Genomic DNA, 26,503 nt, shown 5'->3' on the forward strand with positions numbered 1-26,503 from the left:
AGACATGAGGGCAGGAAACGTTAGAATGGGTTAAAAAGAAAATGAAGGTGAGAAAACAGAAGTAGCTGCAAATGCATGTCCACTATCTCTTATGCATGATTCCAAAGTCCAAAAGCTCTAAAAAAAAATCAAGGTTTTTTAACTCGTTTGGAAGGAAAACCTGACCTGGACTGAAGTGAAGCTTTTTGCAGCCCTTACTTACTCCACTTAGAGTGAAAAGCCACTACTGCAGTGCAGAAATAACAATTTGATGATCATAGGGTGCTGCCCCAAATCCCATCGGGGTATCACACCACAGGTGTTAATGCTTTCTAAAATCCAAAAACTTCTGATTTCTGAGTCAAATCTGGTCCCAAGGACTTAGATAAGCAATTGTGTAGATATATGGACCAATAACTCTTAAAAAAAATCTGACTGGCAACGGGAGGAACGTGGTAGAATGGTAGCAAAAATGTTATATGGGATCATCTGATGGAGAAAGTAAAACTGAGAAGGCCTGGTTCAAAGTCAGGAAGAAAAAAGATCATGTCAGGTGTTTTAGAATTTCTGACAATGCAGAAAGGGATGGGACATAAAGCACAGGTAGAAACTGAACTAAATAGGAGAAAGGCACTTTTACTACAACAGAAACCAGGTTGTTATGTTGAGAAGCTAGAAGATGAAAACTCCTAATAGTTCCTATTTTCTCCACAACATAGCAACTAGTTATCTGGTGAGACTGACGGTGACTGAGAAAAGTTAAAAGACTGATGAAGTAAATAAGGCTTTCAATAATTTTTGCACAAAGAATGAGTTGAACACACACCAAAATAGGGGAACTGTTGGAGAGTACTGAGATTTACAGTATTTAAGGTTGAGATTTGCCCATTTAAGATCTGCAATAATGAATGTGCAGTGGAATCCATCTGTCTGTCCATAGGACTTTTTCTAGCAATGTTCAGTCATTCAGGAAGAGGCACAGAGAAGATACTGACTGTGTCATTCAGAGGTAGGTTTCTACTCAACAGATACAAAAAACGGGCAAAAAAAAAAGGTGGTTGAAGATAATGGCAACAAAAAGGGGGAGTTACTGAAATTATAAATCACGAACTCTAAGCTGGATTAAACAAAATGATAAAGGAAGAATGCTGATGCACCAAAAGTTGGGGTCCAAAGGTCAAGAAAAGTTCATGACGTAACAAATACAACGAAGTGGTTGTGGTCAGAAAGGGACAAGTGATTTCATGATTTAAGGGGGGAGGAAGTTGAAGGGAGGGAATTCATCAGTGAATTGCTGATGAAAGGTGAAGGTCACTGGAAATGAGCTGGTCAAGGAATTGCCAAGTTCAGAGCACCGGACTTGTTTTCCCACACGGATGCACAAGCTATGATCATGAAGAGCTCAGGACATAGAATAAAACTGTAAGTGAGCTGCCAAAGTCTTAGTGATCAAGGAACAGTAAATGACAGCAGTGAAGACAAACAAAAGGCTGCTTAGGGCAAAAGACAGAAGCTTCAAAGGAGCCAAGATTTAAAGGGGAAAAGAGAGAGTGAAGGAATATGGTTCGAAATGGCAGAAAAGAAAATAAAGCTGACTTTCTAGACCTTGGAGTTTTAGAGGATATACATGAACTAAGCAAGGAAGTGGAAAAAACACTAGGAAAATAGGTTGAGAATTCTGGAGGGGTTTGATTTCCATGATAAAAGCAGTTTCAAAATTCTAGCAAAGGTAGAAAGGGGTGACTGAATGAAAAGGGAGGAAACTGACAGCATGATGATGATGATGATGATGATGGGGGTAGGGCGGTGGATGAGGGAGTGTGGTCTGTGTAGGTGGGGAGAACACCCTGACTGATAAAGAGGCATGGCAGATTTTGGACTCTGTCAAAATAGAGGAAAAGACTCAGAAAGCATAAAAATGTCTCAATGCAAGTAATACAAGATTAATTCCCACTTCTCCTGCCTTTTTTTTTCCTGATTATAAAACACTTATTAAGGTATACTTTAGGGAATATAGTGAATATAAAACTTAAGATAATTAAAACTAATTTTAATACCTTTTATTTTGTCACCTATACATTTAGTACATTGAAATACTTTAATGGTGACTTTTATAAAAAATTAGCTGGGTCACAAAATGAAATAAAAGGTCTTTAAGCTCCAGTATTCTTGCCTGGAAAATCCCATGGATGGAGGAGCCTGGTAGGCTGCAGTCCGTGGGGTCGCTAAGGGTCGGACACGACTGAGCAACTTCACTTTCACTTTTCACTTTCACACATTGGAAAAGGAAATGGCAACCCACTCCAGTGTTCTTGCCTGGAGAATCCCAGGGACGGGGGAGCCTGGTGGGCTTTCGTCTATGGGGTCACACAGAGTCGGACACGACTGAAGTGACTTAGCAGCAGCAGCAGCAGCAAGCATAAAGAAAAGTCACAATATGAACTCATTTCTGGCTGTGCTTAGTCGCTCAGTCGTGTCCAAGTCTTTGCGACCCCATGGACTGGACCCCGCCAGACTCTTCTATCCACAGGGATTCTCCAGGTAAGAATACTGGAGTGGGTTGCCATGCCTTCCTCCAGGGGATCTTCCCAACCCAGGGATCGAACCCAGGTCTCCTGCATTGCCCGTAGATTCTTTACCATCTGAGCCACCAGGGCTATTTCTGGGAATGCAGTAATATTTTTCATTTCTGGCGATTTCTATCTACACAATATCAAACCTCAAACCAAAGATGCAGTATTTCAAAAATTTGGTTATGTAAATGAGTCTTATTTAGAAAAAAACAAACAAACAAACAAACAGGAATCTGAATATCAACCATTAAAGCAATGATTTATAAACCTTTATATTTCGGTCAGATACCCCTTCGAAAAAGCTAATGAGAATAGTGGAACACTTCTGACAGAAAAATAAACAGCACACAAAATTCTGCATGCTATTTCAGCAGGTTCAGTAATTCCAACCCTAGAACTCTCCCCTTGAGAGAGAACCTTGCTTCAGTCTATTCTGGAAATACGCTAATTCAATTTGATGTTATCCGCAGTCGATAAAAGCATATGCTCAATACATTTTCTATTAAGCTGTTATTAACAGCAGTGTGATGTGGTTCCATTTATCCAACCACATTACACAATCCCCTTCATAACTAGCATCAAGCTGATAACAGGTAAAATCTACTGACACAGGTCAGAAATGAACTAATAACTAAAATAACCAGTCATGGATCAATAAGAGATACATATATCCATCACATATAAATGTAAAATGTTTAATGTATTCCCTCATCTTCCCCAACCAACTAGAAATTCATTTTCTGTATAACAACCTCAAGAAATTGAGCATTACATTTTCAAGAAGTCCCAAAATAATGGCAGCATGGAATCAGTCCTGGATGGAAAAAAGGAGCTTGGATTCTGTACTGCTCTGCCACAAATTAAGTGTTGTCTACCTTACAGCTTAAACAGTTTGTTTCAATTCACTAGCTTCAGTTTTCCCATCTACACAATGAAGTAAATTAAAAGGTTTCTAGTTCTGTGAATGTGTCTATCATTCCCAAACCATTAAGATATCCCTTAAATCAAAGAGCCCTTAGGAGGTAAAGAAAAATGTACCACTCCAAAAAAAATTATCAAAGTCCTCCCCCACGTCATGTAAAACCCACCCACCACCAAATCATGTTCACCAAAAAGAAACATATTCTGAAGACTCATATATTAGTGATTAGTGTTTGGTCTCTAGCAGGATGAAGAACTGACCACCTTTTAGATTCTTCTTTTCGATGAAAATAACAGCTATCCAGTTAATCAAGTCCAACCTGCTTGTTACATAGACCAAAAAAAAAAAAAAAAAAAGTCCCCAAAACAAAAACAAGGAACAAAGAAGTGACCACCTTAGTGGCAGGGTCTGTACTTAATCAGCCCACCTACTTGTCCAGTTCACTTTTCTCATACTCAAGCTATCTCTAAAGCAAAGCTTTCTTCTGTTCCTAGTGGTTACCCCTTGCTGGGCTGCTTCCTCCAGAACTTGACTGCTTCCACTTCCTTCCTGGGGGCTAAAATCTAAGTAGAAAAAACTATTTAGATCTGTCTCTTGAACAAGCAACTACCCCGGTCTCTTGTCCTGAAGACTTTTTTCAATGTATATTCCTTTGTAAAGGATTCAAAGCTAAATCCCCCTAGCTCTACGCAACTGTTAACAGCCTTGCTAAACTTACTGAAACTTTCCATTTACCTATCCACAAGATCTACCCTCTTCTGATTCATTTCTTTGGTCTTTAAAACACAATCAGTATTAGAATACTACACCTCTTTGAGGGTAGGAACTGCCTTATACACCTGTCCACATAGTACCCAGCATATGACACAGTGCTCTGCTCACAACCAGCATTCAAGAAAAAGAGTTTAATGATAAACCCTTGAGAGTTTAAAATTTCAAACCATGAGTTCATCCTGATTGTTTCTGCAAGTTATCTTAGTTCTCTTCTTCAGGCAATAACCTCAGTTTACTTTCTACCTACCTCTTGCACTTAATACCAACAACCTCCTAATGTTTAGAGATCTGGGCTCTAGAAGCCAGTCTGACTCTTGCTATGGGAACTCATGCAGGCTCTTCTGCCAGGGGTTGTATATGCTCTTTTACCTTCACAACAACCATGCAAAGTGAGTATAATTATTCCTACTTTAGAGAAACTAAGGTTCAAAACAGCTTCTTTGTCAAGATTATACAACCTTGGGCAGTGACACAGTTAGATTAAAAAATACATATGTATCACATGGTGATTAAAGAGCTTTTACACTATTCTGAGACAATTATAAAAGCTGTGGAGATTAAGTTGCAGAAAGAGCAAGCAACATAATTCTAAGTATGCATCTGAGTAATTAGGAACAACTTAACAAATGAAATGAGATTTGACCTGAACCTGGAAAATAGCATGAGAAAAGTCATTTTTAAGTGTTAATGGGGCAAAAGTTCTGAAAAAGAATGGGCAGTGACAAAAGACATTTTTAAAGACGATATAACACTGAAGCTTTGAAGGAAACAGTTCTTTGAAAAAAAAAAAATCTTTCATAGATTTATTTTCAAGGGCTATTTTCTCATTCAATAAGTAAAGACTAAAACAAATATTAAATATATTAAATTAGGGAGGATAATTACTGTTTAAAATGGGAAAAGCTAAATTAAGAAGAAGTAAAACAAAAACCATAAAAACTTCTATGTAATAATGATTTCTCCATAAAATATGCTGCCATGTCTTATCTGTTTATAATTCCTTAACTTTTCCCTAGCCATTAATAGGGCATCCTCTTCTTCATTCTTAGGACGCTTTAAACTCTATAGGTATCTTCCACCTTGCAGTAATCAATTCTAGAACGTCTAGCATGGCTAGAAATCTAAGGCTCTGCCACCAGAAAATTCATGAACTTGAGCCTAGACTGAGTCATCAAATACTCCAAAGACTGAGCTTATCCCATGGGCAAAATAAGGATATCACTACCTAAACCCTCTGCTGCTGCTAAATCGCTTTAGTCGTGTCCGACTCTGTGCGACCCTACAGACGGCAGCCCACCAGGCTCCCCCATCCCTGGGATTCTCCAGGCAAGAACACTGGAGTGGGTTGCCATTTCCTTCTCCAATGCATGAAAGTTAAAAGTGAAAGTGAAGTCGCTCAGTCATGTCTGACTCTTCGAGACCCCATGGACTGCAGCCTACCAGGCTCCGCCGCCCATGGGATTTTCCAGGCAAGAGTACTGGAGTGGGGTGCCATCACCTTCTCCGACCTAAACCCTCTACCTGACAACAATTTTGTAATAAATATTGTATTGGTAAAAGCACACCAACTATTTTAAAATACTGTCAACTAAAAAAAAAATTGTCAGATCTTATTCTTTGGAATTATCTCATCATTGTTCATAGAACATCCTTGCCAGAAAACTTCTAAATCAAAAATAACTGCTGAAATTCGTGGTCAATACATATTTACTGTCAATTATCTTTAGTTTCACTGGATACTGCTGTAGCCATTAACCTCTTTTATTTTTTTAAGTAATTTTAGCCAATTATAGGATCAAAAAGTGCTGGAATAAACATGTACCTAGTCATAAACAGGAATACAAAAATTATACCTCAACTTGGCTTGAACCTAGTGTTTTTTTTTTAATTTGTTTAAGTGTCTTCCCAGGTGGTGCCGTTGGTGAAGAACCCACCTGCCAATGCAGGAGACATAACAGACCTGGGTTCAATCCCTGGGTCAGGACGATCCCCTGGAGGATTGTATGGCAACTGACTCCAGGATTCTTGCCTAGAGAACCCCAAGAACAGAGGAGCCTGAATAGCTACAGACCATAGGATTGCAAAGAGTCAGACACGACTGAAGTGACTTAGCACATAGCACACACAAATAAGTCTAAAGAGTACATTAAAAAAAAAATGATATGGTATTACAAAATCCAATGGGACTACTGTGGGGGGGAAACATACTAAAGTAATGTTCACCTGAAAGAGTAATGTGAGAGAATGACCAATAAAATTTTTTAAATTAAGGATAATGATAGTTGAGTGGAACTACCAGATATCAATCATAAAGCTGAAATAATTAAAATGTGGTAATGGCACAAAACAGCCTGATGAATTAGAATAAAGCATCTGCAAATGAACCAACAGAAATATATTTATGTTCCAGATACATAAAAATAAGAATTAAATGTATGGAAAAATACATAGGAATATATAGGTTACAGGGGGCTTCACTCATGGCTCAGCAGTAAAGAATCCAACTGCCAATGCAGGAGACACAGGTTCGATCCCTGGGTCAGTAAGATCCCCTGTAGAAGGAAATGGAAACACGCTCCAGCATTTTTGCCTGGAAAAATCCCATGGATAGTGGAGACTGGTGGACTATAGTCCATGGAGTCACAAGTCGGACATGACTTAAGTGACTCAACAACAAAAATACAGGTTATACACAGTCTTCTAAAAAAGTAGGAATTCAACATATGCAAAGAAATGTTTGAAATCAGCAGGAAGAGAATGGGTTATATTCAATACTGTATTGGGAATACTGGCTATCCATTTGGGAAAAAGACCCTATCATAGGTTTGCTGCTGCTGCTGCTGCTAAGTCACTTCAGTCGTGTCCGACTCTGTGTGACCCCATAGACGGAAGCCCACCAGGCTCCCCCGTCCCTGGGATTCTCCAGGCAAGAACACTGGAGTGGGTTGCCATTTCCTTCTCCAATGTGTGAAAGTGAAAAGTGAAAGTGAAGTTGCTCAGTCGTGTCCGACCCTTAGCGACCCCATGGACTGCCGTCTACCAGGCTCCTCCATCCATGGGATTTTCTAGGCAAGAGTACTGGAGTGGCTTGCCATTGCCTTCTCCGATCGTAGGTTTACAGGGTATCATATATAAAATTCCTTCATGACTAAAGATATGAACATAAAGAAAATATAGAAATATATTTAATTTTCAAGTAAGGAAGCCTGACAAATTTTACATAAAAATTTTAAAATATTTCCAATTAAAGATACCACAAGCAAACATAGTGTATGTGAGGAAATACACAAAAGGGGTTAATATACATAAAGAGCTCCTACAAACCAATAACAGACCAGTTCAAAATACACAGCTCAAAGAAAGGTGTGGCAGAGGAAATGGAGTAGGGAGGGATGAGCAGAAGGGAGAGGAAGACTGAAAAGAGGAGATGGTAAAAGAAGCGGGGCGTGGGGCTAAAGGGAGCAGAGGAATAAGCAGGATTTCTACTTTATTAGCATCCAGCACTGCAAAGGAAAATGGGAAAAGAGCACTATCTGACACCACTGGCAAGAGTACAGCCTTGGCAGGGTTATTCGATAAAAATTAAAAAGTCTACTATATACACTGTATTTCTGGAAATGTGTCCTACAGAAATACTAACACTACTGTGCAAACAACATATGAATAAGATTATTTACTGTGGTGCTGTTTGTAATGGCAAAAAGATTGCAGATGTACCTCAATGATGCATCCAAACAAAGAAAAAAATTTGCTTCAGAAAAAACAGTAAACCTACATGTACGGAAAGAAAACCATGACACATTAAATGGGAAAAGGAATTGCAATATTATACAGCAAAGATGCTATATCATTATGCTATTGGCATTAAAATGTCTACAAGAATGTAAGTGAACTTTTCAAGTGATTACTTCGAGAGACTGATATTAGGAAAGAGGAAGGACTTTTCATCTCAAAATTTATATACATCTATGCTACAATGACTACATATACTTTTTATAATTAAAAATGTTTAAGTGAAAAGCATATATATTAAAACATCAAAACATTAAAAACTCATTTCTATTCTTCAGAGATGCGCTTGATTTTTATTTCATGTTTTGAAACAAAGGTTCTAAGTTCACCCAATCAATCATCCAATGATTACTTTATATTTAGAATGCTCTAGTAAGGCTGAAAGTAACCTTCTAAAGAGTTTTGTCTTTTTGTGTTAAGTAATCCCTTGTTAGGTTCCAAGGCTTCCTGACAGCAAGGACTGAATCTTTTGAATTTTTCTATTTCTACAACTGAAGTATTTGATACAATGCACATCATTTATACATGTTTGCTGAATGCTGAACTGAACAAACAAAATCATTTCCTAGTAAATTCCTAAAGGAATGAAGGTGAAAACTAAAGGGAATTATAAATGGGGCATCTTTGAACATGGAATCTTTTAATGGGGAAAAAAAATCATGGTAAAATCTATCCTACACTCTTAAATTTTCTAAAGCAGGATTTCTCACTCTTAACTACTGACACCTTGGACAGGATATTTTTTTTGTTGAAGGTGAAGCCATGTATTACAGGATGCTTAACAGCATCCCCCAAATGTCTACAGAGCCAAAGGTCTGCTGTGGGTCAAAAACACCTCCAGTTGAGTACTGCTCTAAAGAGTTATTAGCAAAAGAATTAAATACTTATGATACACCCAATAATTATTCCATGTCAAAATCCTCCAGTCAACTCTCACTTGAGAGTATAGTAAAGGAGGTAAGTCTACCTGCTGCCAGGTATTCTGGGTTGAATCCAGGCCCTGAAACTTTACTGACTGACTTCAAGTGAATCACTTCACTTCTCTCTGTGCCTAGTTTCCTTGTCTATAAAGTGATAACAATATTAAAACCTACCTAATAGATTGATGGACAGGGAGGCCTGGCGTGCTGTGATTCATGGGTTCGCGGAGAGTCGGACACGACTGAGCGACTGAACTGAACTGAACTGAATAGATTAGGAGAATTTAATGAAGTGTTAAGAGCATGTGAAGTGTTTAGAGCAATACCTGGCATATATTAAGTACTCGATGACTCATACCACACTGAATCTATAGACACAAATTAATCTCTAACAATCATATATTAATTCATGACAGAGAGGAGGGAAATGGGTGATTCTCTCTGCTAGGTACTAGAATAAAGAGATCAAAGACATGATACTTAGGTGGCTCTAGTGTCTAGAACCTGCCTGCTAATGCAGGTAGATGTAAGAGAGATGAGTTTGATCCTTGTGTTGGCAAGATCCCCTGGAGGAGGGCATGGCAGCCCACTCCAGTGGGTCCACAGGGTCGCAAAAAGTCGGACACAACTGAAGTGACTTAGCATGCACACATACATAGCCTCAAGAAACTTTATGTCTAACAGAGATACCACACAAACATTCTTACAATATGAACTGCTATAAAACAGACACAAAGACAATGCATAGGAAAGGTCCTAACCCACTACACTGGAAGAATTAGACAAGTTTCCTTCAAAAGATTCCTAGTGAATCTTGGAGGGAAAAATAAGGAATAGGGACTCAGAACCTGACACAATGCATACAACTGACAGCAGATCAGCATGGTTGGGAAATAGGAGATTAACTGAGTGAGAAGGACAGATAAATTGGCAACTCATTAAGACCACATGTAACATTTATGTATTTAACTTGATTTTGAAATGTAAGAGCCACTAAAAGAATTTCAACATTGGTAAGACATACCCTATTGTGAATTAAAATGAATTGTGGAGGAAAGACTGAGGAAGAGCAGTTAGAAAACTGATTGTACTGACATACATAAGAAATTCTATTAACTGACCTAAGAATGATGGAGATGGAGAATGGGTTATTTAAAAGCTATTAGTGTTGGAGAAGACTCTTGAGAGTCCCTTATACTGCAAGGAGATCCAACCAGTCCATTCTAAAGGAGATCAATCCTGGATGTTCATTGGAGGGACTGATGCTAAAGCTGAAGCTGCAATACTTTGGCCACCTCATGCGACGAGTTGACTCACTGGAAAAGACTCTGATGCTGGGAAAGGTTGGGGGCGGGAGAAGAAGGGGACGACGGAGAATGAGATGGCTGGATGGCATCACCGACTCTGTGGACATGAGTTTGAGTGTACTCTGGGAGTTGGTGATGGACAGGGAGGCCTGGTGTGCTGTGATTCATGGGGTCGCGGAGAGTCAGACACGACTGAGCGACTGAACTGAACTGAACTGAACTGAACCAGATAAAATTAGGGACATGTGCTGCCTGAATATATGTAAGAAAGTAAGAGAAAGAACAGCTGCCAAATTTTCTAGCAAGGAAAAGCAGATTGCTATGTCATTACCAAATAAATATATTACAGAGAACTAAAAGAAGTCTACTAGTCAGGATCTTGCTTCTTTTGGATGGTCTCTTATTCAAGTGCAAAATTAAGAGCAGTCCATTCAGGAACTGTTGCCTCCTAAATAGAGAGATTGTCTATTTCATGTTTTTTTTTAAATACTGCTTAGACACCATCTCAGGTCTTTAGAGTTTTTCCAAGTTAAACTGTAATATGTACTTGGCATTGGAGACACAAAGATGATTAAAAGTCTCTGTTTTCAGGTAGTTTTCATTCTAGATGTGATGGACCTGTAAAATGACAAGGCTGACAGAAAATATAAACAAAGAAATTAAGAGAATACTGCAGGTGATCACAAGTGCTATGACTATAGCTAACGAGTACCACAGCACATGAAATAAACAAGAGGGGACAAGCATGAAAGATAATACATTAACAAAATATGGCGATGAATTAAATGCTAGGGAGGCAGAAAACACAGATGTTAGTCCCTATGACTCTAAATTAGATATGAATAGAGAACACACTGGATCTGATATTTTCTTTCAAAACAAATAGAAATTGGATAGAAAGCTCGATAATCAAGTTTGCAAAGCCGAATGAGAGCGCTATTAACACACAAGTAACTTGAGACCTGGGAATGGATGAAATAACTTACAGAAAATGAAATGAGAAGGCAATGAAGGTCCAATGACTGTACACTAATAAAGGGAGAAAATAAGCACTCACATTCCTTGTACAGTCCTTACATGAATTGAGGTTCATACAATCATGCAGATTTGCTGGCTGTATTATTAGAGATCATTTGGTGCTGTTCATTATTTTATAGATGAAAACTTAAGTGGATTTCGAAAGATCATAAGCCTGATAAATGAATTTTTTTTCTCCAGGGTATTTCAGAGGTACCCTCTCCTTTCCACCCTGTTTCTGATTGCACATCCTCAGAACTTCATGGAAGTACATTTCCCAAGGTAACCAAATCAGACCTGTTTTGAAGTTAAAAAGTATACAAAATTTGCAAGCCAAGCATCTCTATAAAATCTTAATGCTCTGTCTAGATTACAATTTTCTGATTTTAGTTATCTACTTAGATACTTCTGATCATGTTAAATTAGTCATTCTGATTTCATTTAATATTTGCATTTCAAAATATAATTTAGAGCCTAGACGTTAAATCACTCTCAGCTTAACACAGACATTTCCAATTAGTAGAATTTTAATTTTCAGTGGGAAACTAGAAGGGTATGCTAGTCTGCCTCTAATAACAAACATCTGGATACAATCTTCTTAACTTTTTGCTTATGCTCATTTTAGGTGGGGAATGGGATATTTAGGGTCTAAAACATACATTATAGCATAATGCTATCAAATTTAGGTCACACACAATAATCCCAAATTCTTAAAAATGATAATTCCAGACCAAAATAATATGACTTGAAATAAAAAACCTTTATTGTAAATCTTCATGTAGCATAAATCGTTTCTCATCTATCAATCAGTATAAGTATGTGCCTTACCTCTCCAACTCCAGAAAGATATTTAAAAAATTTTTTTCCACAAGAGCAAGTCCAGTGGCCTAATATATACTAAGCACTCGAATATGCACTAAGATTACATAATCTTATATATGGAAAGAAGTAATAGGTTCCCTGACTCAGTGATTCTCAGCTTGTGAGAAGGTAGGTGCAAGCACATCCTTGCCCTCTTCCCCTTTGAAAAGCATGGTCACTGACAGGTACCGATCCTGACAAGAAAGTGGTACATCTCAGGTGTCCTGGGGCAAAAAAAAAATTACTGTGAATGATTTGTCTAGTGTAAAACTGATTTTATAGATGAAGAAGTGAGGTTACAATCTGTCCAACCCTAGTTAACATTCTTTGCAGATTATATCAATCTACCTTTTGTTGACTGGTTTCAGGTTCATAACTAAAAATGTGTGAAGATGTCTCAAGTCAGGAAATTAGTTCAGATGACCTTTTACTGTGGCCCTCATACTATTTTTAAAAATAACTACTTAACCTGTTCAGTGAGAATCTCTTCCCCACATATATATATAATTAAACGTCTAAAATGTTTGAACATTTTAATACTATTAGCCACATCAAATAGGATACTAGGTAATGAAAAACTGTTCTCTAGGAAGTAATATTCTTAAATTCAATTAAAAACAACTAAGGTTTGTTTGTTTCATATAAAATCTATAACTAAACATGAGAGGTATTACCAGGGACATTTTAAGAAAATAAGCTTATTTATCTGCTGATTGTGTTAAGTAATTTCAAATTTAAACAGGACCTATAAAGATGTGAAAACACTGTAACATTAATTTGTTTTAAATTTTATAATTTTTAATAAATATTTTTAAAGTATTCTCTGACTCAAACTGGGATTAAAAATTGACTCCACTTTTAAAGATGTGTGCAAGTAGATAGAAAATGAAGACAGGGAAAACAGCATACAAAAATTGTATGTAAACTTGTATGTACAAACCTTACTAACATAAAGAATAAAAATGCATAAGGAAAATCCTAAAAGGATGTGGCGAAACACAAGATTTTGTCTTTGGGTAAGAAAATCATAAGTGACTTCTTCCCCTTTTACTACATTAAATGTTTAGGAAAATAAGTTAATAGAGATTTGAGAAACTTTAAAAGGAAGAAATTATTTTTTTCATATTTATATGGTTAAGACAGAAATTTACAATTTAAAACCATTCAAATCAAAACATCTAGAGTTTAAAAATGTATATATTTTAGGTTTTTTTTAAACTGAGGTTTTCCAGGTAAATACATTTTTTTGCCATGAATCATGACAGTTCCAGTAAGTGTTTCAATACAGAAACACATGCAAAAAAAAAGATTTTCAAAGAAACAGAGTTAAATTTTCAATGAAAAATTACTTCAAACAGAAAATCACTTCATTGAATCGGAGTACACATATAAATTCTAGTTACTAGATATACATTTAGAAAGCACAACTAAGCTACAGAGAATAAACCACATTCTTCAATATTACAACCACACTGTGATTTGTTAAGTATAAATTATTTTTTCATTTTAAGATATCCTTCATATAGCATAACCTGCCTCAACAAATCCATCACTCTGTATCCATCTCCTATGATACAGAAGAAAAAAATGTTTTATCCTAAAAACTATTCATTGGGATCAGCTTTCAATTTTCTATAAATATCATTGAGCCAGCAATCTTAAAAATTAAAAACTTTTGATAAATAGATTTCAACTTTATATGAGGCTGGATTATATGCTTTGAAGTAGTATCCACAAAATTTTACAATCTACGTAATTAATTTAAATTATATTAGGAGCAATAAGAGTTCTACCCACTGGAAGAGAAAATGGCAACCCACTCCAGTATTCTTGCCTGGAACATCACTGTACAGTACAGGGAACTATACTCAATATCTTATAATAATCAACAAGGAAAAAGAATCTGAAAATGAATATATATATACATATGTATATATAAAACTGAATTGCTTTGCTGTACACCTGAAACCAATGCAACACTGTAAATTAACTAAAATTTTTTTTAAAAGATACACAATGAGTCATAACCATCTCCAAACATCATCCAAAAGTGGGGTAGTCATTCCTGAATAACTTAAGAAAACTTGGTAAAATTCAGTATTATCCAATATCCAGAAATAACTCCATAATAACAAATGTAATGAACTTTCAAGCAATTAGCAAAGGAAAGGAAAGGGAAACTAATACTGTTTTAAGAAACTGCTACATGGAACAAGCTGGGTTAAAGATGAATCATCTTAATACTTCAAGACAGAATATTTTTACCATTTCAAAGAAAAATTCAAGTCTCAGAGAAATCCAGTAATTTTACTAAGGACATGCAGATAGCAAATGAAAGAGCTAGGTTACAAAACAGTATTAATCTAATTCATCCTTTTCTGCTATATCACATGCTACCAATCAGAGCATACAATCTGATGTATCTTTTAAATTCTAATGAAAATCTGAAAGAAAATACAAGTTTGACTATTTTTTTACACTTCAAACAGAGACAAATTTTAGAGGAATTTAGTCTTAAACTCATATAATTTTCCTGAAAGAAAACAAAATATCTACAACTTAGGCTTGATTTGTTTTTAAACCAAGACTGCAACCTGTTTAAACAGAATCATAATAAGTTTTTAAAATTTTCTGTAGAAAGAGACCATAAATAAAGAAAATGAAAAGATTGGAAACATTTACAATGTATATGCTAACAAAAGATTAATATCTGTAACATAAAAATATTTTAACTAATAAGAAAAAGACAACCTAATTAAAAATGGGTAAAATATACAAAACTAGCAATTCACAGAACAAGTTTAATGGCAAGTGAATATATGAAAACATATTCAACTTGATTAATGAAGCAATGAGACATTAATTTCTTACCTGTTAGACTGTCCAAAATCAAGATAAATCATGACACTAACTGCTGGGGGGGATGAACCATAATATCACTCATACAGCAAAGGCTGTATCTACTGGAAAACAAGCAGTGTACTTTTAAACCCAGCAATTCCACCACAGGGATCTATCTCACAGAATGAAGAGCCCCAGTTTTTAAGGACATGTACACAGATGTTCTATAAGCAAAATAGTTCACAGAAACAAAAACTGGAAATAAAATTAATATCCTTCAGTATGTGATATACTGACTAAATGATAGCACAGCCATCCCACAGAATATGACGTAATTACCAAAACAGAATGGGCTTCCCTGGTGGCTTAGTGGTAAAGAATCCACCTGCTGATGCAGGAGACCCAGGTTTGATCCCTGGGTAGGGAAGAAATCCTGGAGAAGGAAATGTCAACCCACTCTAGTATTATTGCCTAGGAAATCCCAAGGACAAACAAGCTTGAACGGCTACAGTCTATGGAGTCACAAAAGAGTCTGACATGACTTGGCAACTAAACAATAACAACAAAAAAGACTACATTGGAAATACTCCAGTTAACAGTGTATTAAAAGGAAAATGAAAATTATAGTACTTCTTTTCTTTTTATAATAGTAATGAAAAATCCCACTATGTATATATGTTTATTTATATATATGATTATGTGAAAATAAAGAAATACATGGAAGAATTTATATCAGGCTGTTAAAAATGGCTAAGAGAGAAGATAAGTCATCTCCCAAAAAGGGCTTACATAAAAAGTAAGGGCTTTACATAAAGTCATGAATGACTTTAAAAAACCAAAAAACTCAGTGGAAGTAATAAGTCCCTAATGAATTAGACTTTAATATATAATCACTTTTTAAGGTGCTTGTTCCTTAGACAGTAGTAAGAAAACACTTTATTTCTTTGAACCAAGTTCAACTATCACTTGTTGAGCATTCTCTATGTGCCAGACACTGTGCCAATTTTATCACATGGGTTATTTTACTTATGAGTGTATGCTCAGTCATGTCTGACTCTTTGAGGCCCAAAGCACTGTGGCCTGCCAGGCTCCTCTGCCTGTGGAACTCTACTGGAGCAGAGTGCCATTTCCTACTCCAGGGGATCTTCCCGAACCAAGGATTGAACCTGCATCTCTTGCATCTCCTCCACCGGCAGGCAGATTCTCTACCACTGGCACCACCTGAACTTCTAAAGTTAGGTACTGTCGTCTCATGAATGACAGTGAAGTGCAAGTGTTAGTCACTCAGTCGTGTCCGACTCTTTGTGACCCCATGGACTGTAGCCCGCCAGGCTCCTCTGGAATTCTCCAGGCAAGAATACTGAAGTTCCTTCTCCAGGGGATGATCCTGACTCAGGGATCAAACTCAGCTCTCCTGCATTGCAGGCAGATTCTTTACCATCTGAGTCAACAGGGAATAAATGACATTTTAGACACTGCCAACCTATAAAACTGCACAATGCATCATGGATATAATTTTTAGGGACACAAAAATGACTCTCATCACAACTCCCCCCTCGCACAAAAGGAATAATCTCTCTTATCTACTCTATAAATGAATGAAAACATCAGTAAGAATATAAAATCCTTCCTTTATACAATAATGCTATCAATACTATTATGATTAATAATTAAATGAAAGAAATAAATTAGTATAATCTTCCTGAAAGTAACTTCACAATATGTACTAACAGCACCGAAACTGTCTATACCTTTTTATCCAGCAATATTGCTCTTAAAAAACCTTTTATAAAATAATTGAAAAAAAAAATGTACAAAATGTTTACTGAAGCATTTTTGGTAAAATTACATTGAAAAACTTAAGTCCTACAACAGGTGTTTAGTTAGATAAAATAATAATATGCAACCTAAATTTATTGGCATACCAACAAAGGTCTGAGTGGTTGCTAGGGACTTGAGAAGGGGGAAATGTAGAGTTGTTAAGAGAGTACTGAGTTTCAGTTTATAAGATGGAAAAGTTATGGAGACTGGTGGCATAACAATGTGAATATACTTAACACGACTGCACTATATGCTTAAAAACAGTGAATAAATTTCACGCTATCTATATTTTACCACAATTGAAAACAGAATTTACCAAAGTAAAAAAAAATTTTTTAAGTCTAGAGTACGTGATTAAGTTAAATGGGTTAAAAAATGAAGTGGTCCCATTTTTTAAAAAAAGAACTAATATTTCCTATATGAAGAAAAACATACACAAACTACAAAAGAGGCCTTTAGTATATTAGAAGCATTTTATTTTGAATTTTGGCTCCACCATTTACTAGTTTTATGGTCCTGGGTAAGGTGTTTACCCATTTTCAGCCTCAGAGACTCCTGGTGACACTAGGATTAAAAAAAAATTCCTACTTGACATGATTTATTAAATATTGAATACATTAAATATGATAAGTGAATAAGTATAGAGAGTTTAGTACAATATTTGGTGTGTAGTGTTTTTCCAGTGGTCATGTATGGATGAGAGAGTTGGACTATAAAGAAAGCTGAGCGACGAAGAATTGATGCTTTTGAACTGTGGTGCTGGAGAAGACTCTTTAGAGTCCCTTGGACTACAAGGAGATCCAACCAGTCCATTCTAAAGCAGATCAGTCCTGGGTGTTCATTGGAAGGACTGATGTTGAGACTGAAACTCTAATACTTTGGCCACCTGATGCGAAGAGCTGACTCATTGGAAAAGACCCTGATATTGGGAAAGATTGAGAGCAGAAGGAGAAGGGGAAGACAGACGATGAGATGATTGGATGGCATCACTGACTCAATGGACATGGGTTTGGGTGGACTCCGGGAGTTGGTGATGGACAGGGAGGCCTGGCGTGCTGCGGTTCATGGGGTCACAAAGAGTTGGACACAACTGAGCGACTGAACTGAACTGAAGTGTTCATCAATCTTGCCTACCATTACTGTATAAATGTATCAAAATACGAATAGTTTTGAATTCTGAATAAAGAGATTAAATATCCACTGGCTCATCTGGATTTTCTAGTTTTACTCAATAAACACTATCATTTATTATTTAAGCATGTGCTTAAAGATGGCACCAAGCTATTAAAAAAATAAAATCCTTCAGGATTTTTAAATCAAACAGAAATATTGATTTGCTTAAGTAAGAAATCAAAGACAACACAGTGACTTAAAATTTAATGAACTACAAAAGGACTTCATATTATATGACCACTAATTTACAAGGATTTAGAAACTGATACCAATTCTCTATATAGCTATGCCAAATCTCTAAGTAATATAGTAGAAAAAATAGTTGAAAATAATTTTGAAATACCTCACTAATGATAAAGCTGACTCCCCCAACAAGAGATTTAATTTTATCCTCAAGTTACACAAAGAACCACAAAACAAGATTAAGTTTACAATATAAAAACTTGTTGCAAGTAATATACAACGAAAAGTGCGTTCAACTAACACAATACTGTAAATTAACTATACTTCAATTTTAAATAAATCAAAATTTTAAAAAAAATTTTAAAGGATGTCCAAGTCCGAAAGAACTCAATTTGAGTTACAATTTGCCTCTTAATAGCAAATTATTTATTTCATATGAGCCTCAGTTTCTTCCACCTACCTCACAGATTCTTATAAAAACCAAATAAAATATATACAAAGCCTGACACAAAGTTTACCTTCAATGCATTAATTCACTTCCCTAACTCCCCTTGCGGAGAAGGCAATGGCAAGCCACTCCAGTACTCTTGCCTAGAAAATCCCATGGATGGAGGAGCCTGGTGGGCTGCAGTCCATGGGGTTGCTAGGGGTCGGACACGACTGAGCGACTTCACTTTCACTTTTCACTTTCACACATTGGAGAAGGAAATGGCAACCCACTCCAGTGTTCTTGCCTGGAGAATCCCAGGGACGGGGGAGCCTGGTGGGCTTCCATCTATGGGGTCACACAGAGTCGGACACGACTGAAGTGACTTAGCAGCAGCAGCAACTCCCCTTGAGAAGTAGTAGCATCCAGAACAGAACACTTTTGTACATAGCCAAGAAAAAGAAGAGCCAACACGTTCAGAGGGAAAATACCTTGGCTATATTTGGTGCTTCTATTAAATCAGACTTAGCTCCTGAGGGGCTACTATAAAATTCCAGAGAAAAGTCTGGGGTATAAATCTATGTCCCCAATGGCTACCGTATTTTTCTGACAAAAAGTGAACATGCAATAAATGCTAGCTAAATTGAACTGTATTTATCAGTTCCCATTCTAATCCATCCTAATCCCTAGCTAAATACTTAGCAATTCTTTCACCCAAAAAAATATTTAAAAGGATTTATAATGGTCTTGGAATGAAACAAGAAAGTATATACAAACATATGCAATCTGATTACAATTTCTACGGTTTAAAAAAAGCAAGGTAATTAGGATGAAAAGAAAACTCTATTTAACATTCATGCAATTCTTACATGGTACTGGCTATACGAAGAAGACAGGCTGTTTTGAGAGTCTAAAGCAAATTATTTTTAAATTAAGCAATTAGTGCTTCAGTTTTTCCAGTGTAGGTGTATACACAAAGAGAATCTTAAGACATATCTGAGAACATTCTGAACTACTTAAGTTTTTTAACTGAAATAAACCACTTCCTTTCAAAAGCCCACATAATTTTAAAGCAGAAAGCCAATTAGTTCTGAAGCTTTCTGTGCAAGTATAAAATTCTTCTAACTGCTTCAATAAAATTACTCAGTGACAGAAAAATTAATGAGAAGACTTTTCAAAGAAAAATATATTTAAAGAGGAAATCAAAAAATTCCAGCTAAATATAACTCCCTATAAAAAGATTAAAGCAAAATAAAAAATATATTTAAGAACATTAGTGAAAAGTTCATATAGATTCAGGACTGTTCATAACATGCTGTATTAATAATTTTTCTTTGTAAGGTACATTTTCAAGTTAATCATAGTCTTTACTTCAAAGATAAAAATCTCATAATATATTTGACCTGAGAAGGGAGAATAAAGAGGTTACATATCCTCCTAAAAATTCAATATCACTATTACGTCTATTTAGTTACTCAGGTTATGCTGAAGAAAGAGGCAAATACAGTGCAGTAAGTTAAAAAAAAAAAAAAGGTCTTGTTGCAAGTGTTTACAGCTCTGCTTTATCTGTAATTTCTTGTAATCTCCTCTAGGGAACAATCTGCCAGTGAGAAGTAAGACTAGACTATGATAATCATCACCTGAGTACAGTTACAAATAATACTTTACAGGTATTCAAATAGTAGTATACACTATAGTAGACACCCACTATATGACATTTGTTTAAGAGACTATTAATACTACAAAACTAGCAAAACAATGCCGGCAAATTAACTATGCTGCTGCTGCTGCTAAGTCACTTTAGTCGTGTCCGACTCTGTGTGACCCCATAGATGGAAGCCCACCAGGCTCCCCCATCCCTGGGATTCTCCAGGCAAGAACACTGGAGTGGGTTGCCATTTCCTTCTCCAATGTGTGAAAGTGAAAAGTGAAAGTGAAGTCGCTCAGTCGTGTCCGACCCTTAGTGACCCCACAGACTGCAGCCTACCAGGCTCCTCCATCCATGGGATTTCCTATCCTCATGTAAAATTAGGCTCTGTTTTGTAAATGAAAACTTCACTTGAAAGGTAAAACTAAATTCAAAAGGGAAAGGAAAATGATGCATAATAGGTTTCTAAACAGTATGAGCAAACCAATTCTACTCAAGACAAAATTTAGTATTCAAGTATATTTCTCCAAATAAGGAAATCAAATATATCTCTCCAAAGCTTCCAACACTTGTCAACAATGACTTTTCTCGAAGCTATGATTAATGCAATAGACATACCAATTCTAAGAACCATTCAGTTCAGTTCAATGCAGTTCAGTTGCTCAGTCGTGTCCGACTCTCCGCGACCCCATGAATCACAGCATGCCAGGCCTCCCTGTCCATCACCAACTCCCGGAGCTCACTCAAACTCACGTCCACAGAGTCGGTGATGCCATCCAGCCATCTCATTCTCTGTCGTCCCCTTCTCCTCCCACCCCCAACCTTTCCCAGCATCAGAGTCTTTTCCAGTGAGTCAACTCGTCACATGCATGAGGTGGCCAAAGTATTGGAGTTTCAGCTTTACCATCAGTCCTTCCAATGAACACCCATGATTGATCTCCTTTAGAATGGACTGGTTGGATCTCCTTGCAGTACAAGGGACTCTCAAGAGTCTTCTCCAACACCACAGTTCAAAAGCATCAATTCTTCGGCGATCAGCTTTCTTCACAGTCCAACTCTCACATCCATACATGACCACGGGAAAAACCATTGCCTTGACTAGACGGACCTTGGCTGGCAAAGTAATGTCTCTGCTTTTTAATATACTATCAAGGTTGGTCATAACTTTCCTTCCAAGGATCAAGCGTCTTTTAATTTCATGGCTGCAATCAGCATCTGCAGTGATTTTGGAGCCCAAAAAAACAAAGTCTGACACTGTTTCCACTGTTTTTCCATCTATTTCCCATGAAGTGATGGGACCAGATGCCATGATCTTTGTTTTCTGAATGGTGAGCTTCAAGTCAAACTTTTCACTCTCCTCTTTCACTTTCATCAAGAGGCTTTTGAGTTCCTCTTCACTTTCTGCCCTAAGGGTAGTGTCATCTGCATATCTGAGGTTATTGATATTTCTCCTAGCAATCTTGATTCCAGCTTGTGCTTCTTCCAGCCCAGCGTTCCTCATGATGTACTCTGCGTATAAGTTAAATAAGCAAGGTGACAATATACAGCCTTGACGTACTCCTTTTCCTATTTGGAACCAGTCTGTTGTCCCATGTACAGTTCTGACTGTTGCTTCCTGACCTGCATACAAGTTTCTCAAGAGGCAGGTCAGGTGGTCTGGTATTCCCATCTCTTTCAGAATTTTCCACAGTTTATTGTGATCCACACAGTCAAAGGCTTTGGCATAGTCAATGAAGCAGAAATAGATGTTTACAAAGTGCTAAATGTATTTTTTTGGCCACACCACATGGCATGCACGCTCTTACGTCTGTGACCAGGAATCAAACCTATGCCCATGCAGTGGAAATGTGGAGTCTTAACCACTGCTCGGCCAGGGAAGTCCCTAAAATGTTAAATTTAAATTATGTGTGATTGCTTTCTCCATATTTGTGGACCAACTACTTTTTCTTTAATGTTTACTTTTTTTTTAGATCAAGTATTTTTCTAAAAGAATCTAAATAAACCCAGTGTTAGAAAAAGCCTCAACAGCAATCAAAAGAGTTAAAATGCTTCATTTTACAAAGAAGCATTCATTCTGTCGAAAACTTTCTCTTCCAAGTTGGGTGACTAATTATAAAATTTTAGGGCATAAATAGTAAGATTCTTCTGCCCAGAATTTTCCTTTCAAGCAATAATATGTGCATTTCAATTAGTTTTATAGTTTTGGTAGTGAATCCCTCCCCTCCTGGGAGGTTTAAGGTGACAAAGAAACTATCAATAGAAAACAGATTGTCCCATGATTTTAATCCCTAAATATATATTCCTTTAGCAGTTCACCCACACAAATGTATAGCAAAACTACATGATAACCTAGTCTAAGGTTATTGATACTTGCTGTAACGGTTCAGTATTACATATGTTTATAAAATGAACTCAAATGTTATCTAAGTTAAGGCGACACATAAATATTTAATACATCACCTTAGAAATTGAAGAGTTCTAACTTATTACAGGATAAAAGGTTAATTTTCACATAGATATTAAGTTCTCATTCCAAAATTCTAAGAATACAAATACAATGAGGAATTTCCCTGTTAGCAGAGTGGTTAAGAATCCACCTTTCAATGCAAGGGATATGGGTTTGATCCCTGATTGGGCAACTAAGTCCATCATACTCAATGATACAACCACTGAGCCCGAGCACGCTAGAGCTCAAGTGCTACAACTAGAGAAGGTGCCACAACAAAGTGCCCGCATACCTCCAATGGCCCAGTGCAGCCAAAACATATGTGTGAGTATATATACTCCCAAATAAGCGTAATAAAAAAAAAAATTTCTCCTAGACTTCAGTGGTATGTCACCACAAAGACAGGATGCTATGGTCAGGGGAATTATTACACCTAAGCATCTAAGCTTTTGGAACAAGGTCTGTCGTATCACATACCCGAAAAGAAATTATTCACAAGCTTCTCAAGTTATCTAGCTTCACAGTGTTTGGGGCATTTAATCTAATCAAGTGTTGCTGGGAAGACTGTTGTTATTTAGTTGCTAAGTCTGACTCTTCTGAGACCCCATGGACTGTGGCCCAGCAGGCTCCTCTGTCTATAGGATTTCCCAGGCAAGAATACTGGAGTGGGTTTGCTGGAAAGATATATCCAGTTAAAAAGACAAAGTAAAGATGTTTCTATCTCACTTTTCCCCTTAAAAAAAACATACTCTACACACACACACACACACACACACACACTAAAAGAAAAGATGATAAAAACAAACAGAAGAAAAAAGTAAAAAATAAGCCAGCATACTCTACACACACACACACACACACACACACACACACACACACACTAAAAGAAACAGAAGAAAAAAGTAAAAAGTAAGCCAGCAGAGCTTACAAGAAATACAGATTGAAAAAATCAAAACAAACAAAAAACACAACTACTTTCAGAAATTTAAAAAGCCATGCTAGAAGTATATATGATAGAAAACTGTAGAGCAATGTCTGCAAGACCCTCCAGAAAAAAAAGACAAACCAAGGACTATTATTTACAACGCAGATATAGGTCACAGAATCATTTTCATATATTCAACAATTTGGGGAAAATTTCAAATGTATATTTTGGGGATAGGGGAAGGTGAGAGATGGAAAAGATGTCAAACAAGTGAATAACAGAGGCCTAACACGAGAAACCAATCAAGCTTAATATAACTACAGTTGGTTAAAAACTAAGGAAAATTTGAGTACACAATCTAAGGAAAGTGTTAAAATTTTTGGCACTACATTAAATAATATGACTAAAATCATCAGGAGACAGAGAGAAGAGGTCAAGTATGAAAAAATATAACTGATGAGCTCAACTTTTAAAGTGGGGACTCATCAAAGAACTGATTAAAGTTAGCAATTCCATTCACAAGGTTTAAAAAAGAGGTATAAAGACAAATACTTCCTGTAAAAACTTAAAATATTAATAAAAATTATAAGAAAGAGAAGGTGAAATATGTGTGTCAATTTCTTCATCTTTCATGAGAGATCAGCACATATACTGTTTAAAGTTGACAAATTTTTTAAAAATGGTAACATGTTATTGTTCTGTAAAATTTGAAAAGTAACAGAAATATATTTTGGATTAGTCAGACAGAATTTACATTACTGACATTAGCCTATGAAATAACTATAAAACTACATTGGACCACAAAGAAAAACTGAATAAACTTCAAAAAGTAAAATGTACCAACCACATTCTCTGATGACAGAACAATGAAATCAAAAATTATAACAAAAATGGCAAATAAAAATTCCACAGGAAACTGGGATTTAAGAAAAAAAAGAACACTTTGATTTTTGGCTTAAAAAGAAAATCAAAATTAAAATGGGAATTAGCCAGAAAATAACAATAGCTCTAAAAGAACACAGAAAATAGTAACTAAAAGAATCCACGTTACAGCAAATACAGTTTTCATAAGAAAAACAGTAGCTACAAAGACAACAGTTAAGTAAGAGAGAATGGGAACAATGCATATCAACTTCAAGGCAGTGGGGACAAACAAGAAAAGTGCAGAACTCAGATTCCAATCTAACAATATATTTCTTAGAACGAAGACAAACAAATACCAGAAATGTGTAATGCAAAATGCTATCTTCTGTTGAATCTAAATGGCAAGTTCATAAGTACTTGATACATTATTTTCTGTCTGACATTTCATAAATGACTACTACTATTACTACTAGACAATGTTTGCTACAACGCAAAGCAAAATCATCTGTCAACCAGATGAAATGGATCATTTACTCAGAAAATTAAAACTTCCCAAGCTGACCTTAGAATATTGAGAAAGATAATTCCTATCATAAAACAAATAATTTCACTGCCCTTCAAATTATAAAAAGAAAGAAAATTCTAAATTCTCTAAAAATCTATCGTAAGAGAAACCAAAACGTGACAAAGACAAACACGTATGCACAACTGAAAATTAATTTTATGAATAGACAAAACAATTTTAAATAAAATATTTCCAAACAAAATCCATTCCATTAAAAAAAAAAATACACCACAACCAATTAGGAATGTTCCAATATTACAAGACTAGGCCAATACTAGAAACTCCATTTAATAATGTAATGTTTAGTGCCTAATGAAGACAGTTTATTTTTTTATCACCTTTGACTGTGTGGATCACAACAAACTGTGGAAAATTCTTAAAGAGATGGAAATATCAGACCACCTTACCTGCCTCCTGTATGCAGGTCAAGGGGCAACAGTTGGAACTGGACATGAAACAATGGACTGGTTCAAAACTGGGAAAGGAGTATGTCAAGGCTCTATATTGTCACCCTTATTTAATTCTATGCAGAGTATATCATGTGGAATGCCAGGCTGGATAAATCACAAGCTGGAATCATATTGCTGGGAGAAATTTCAGCAACCTCAGATATGCAGATGATACCATCCTATGGCAGAAAGCAAAGAGGAACTAAAGAGCCTCTTGATGAAGGTGAAAGAGGAGAGTGAAAAAGCTGGCTTTTAGAAGTCAGCATTCAAAAAAGGAATATCACAGCACCTGGTCCAATCACTTCTTGGCAAATAGATGGGAAAAAAATGGAAACTGGGACAGACTTTATTTTCTTGGGTTCCAAAATCACTGCGGATGGTGACTGTGCCATGAAATTAAAAAACACTTGCTCCTTGGAAGAAAAGCTGTAACAAACTAAGACAATGTATTAAAAAGCAGAGACTTCACTTTGCCAATAGAGGTCCATATAGTGAAATGGCAACCCACTCCAGTACTCTTGCCTGGAAAATTCCATGGATGGAGGAGCCTGGTAGGCTACAGTCCATGAGGTCGCAAAGAGTCGGGCACGACTAAGCGACTTCACCTTCACCTTCACAGTCTCTCCAGGAGTCATGTACTGATATGAAAGTTGGACCATGAAGAAAGCTGAGCACCCAAGAATTGATGTCTTCGAACTGTGGTGCTGGAGAAGACTCTCAAGAGTTCCTTGGACAGCAAGGAGACTAAACCAGTGAATCCTGAAAGAAATCAACCTTGAATATTTATTGGAAGGACTGATGTTGAAGTTGAATCTCCAATACTTTGGTTTGATGATGTGAAGAGCCAATTCACTGGAAAAGACCCTGATGCTGGAAAAGACTGAAGGCAGGAGGAGAAGGGGACAACAGAGGGTGAGATGGTTGGATGGCATCACTGACTCAATGGACATGAGTTTAAGCAAACTCTGAGAGATGGTGATGGACAGGGAAACCTGGCATGCTGCAGTCCATGGGGT

General features: G+C 36.5%; 1 protein-coding gene across 4 annotated transcripts in view; it reads right to left on the minus strand.

Moving 5' to 3' along the window:
* The window catches only part of HBS1L (HBS1 like translational GTPase), a 91,214-nt gene that overhangs the window by 36,721 nt on the left and 27,990 nt on the right, over window positions 1–26,503 (minus strand). The window lies entirely within an intron of this gene.

Source organism: Moschus berezovskii, chromosome 10 (assembly GCF_049115385.1).
Source record: "Moschus berezovskii isolate FMDL1 chromosome 10, NW_MosBer_1.0, whole genome shotgun sequence".
NCBI classification, from domain to species: Eukaryota; Metazoa; Chordata; class Mammalia; order Artiodactyla; family Moschidae; genus Moschus; species Moschus berezovskii.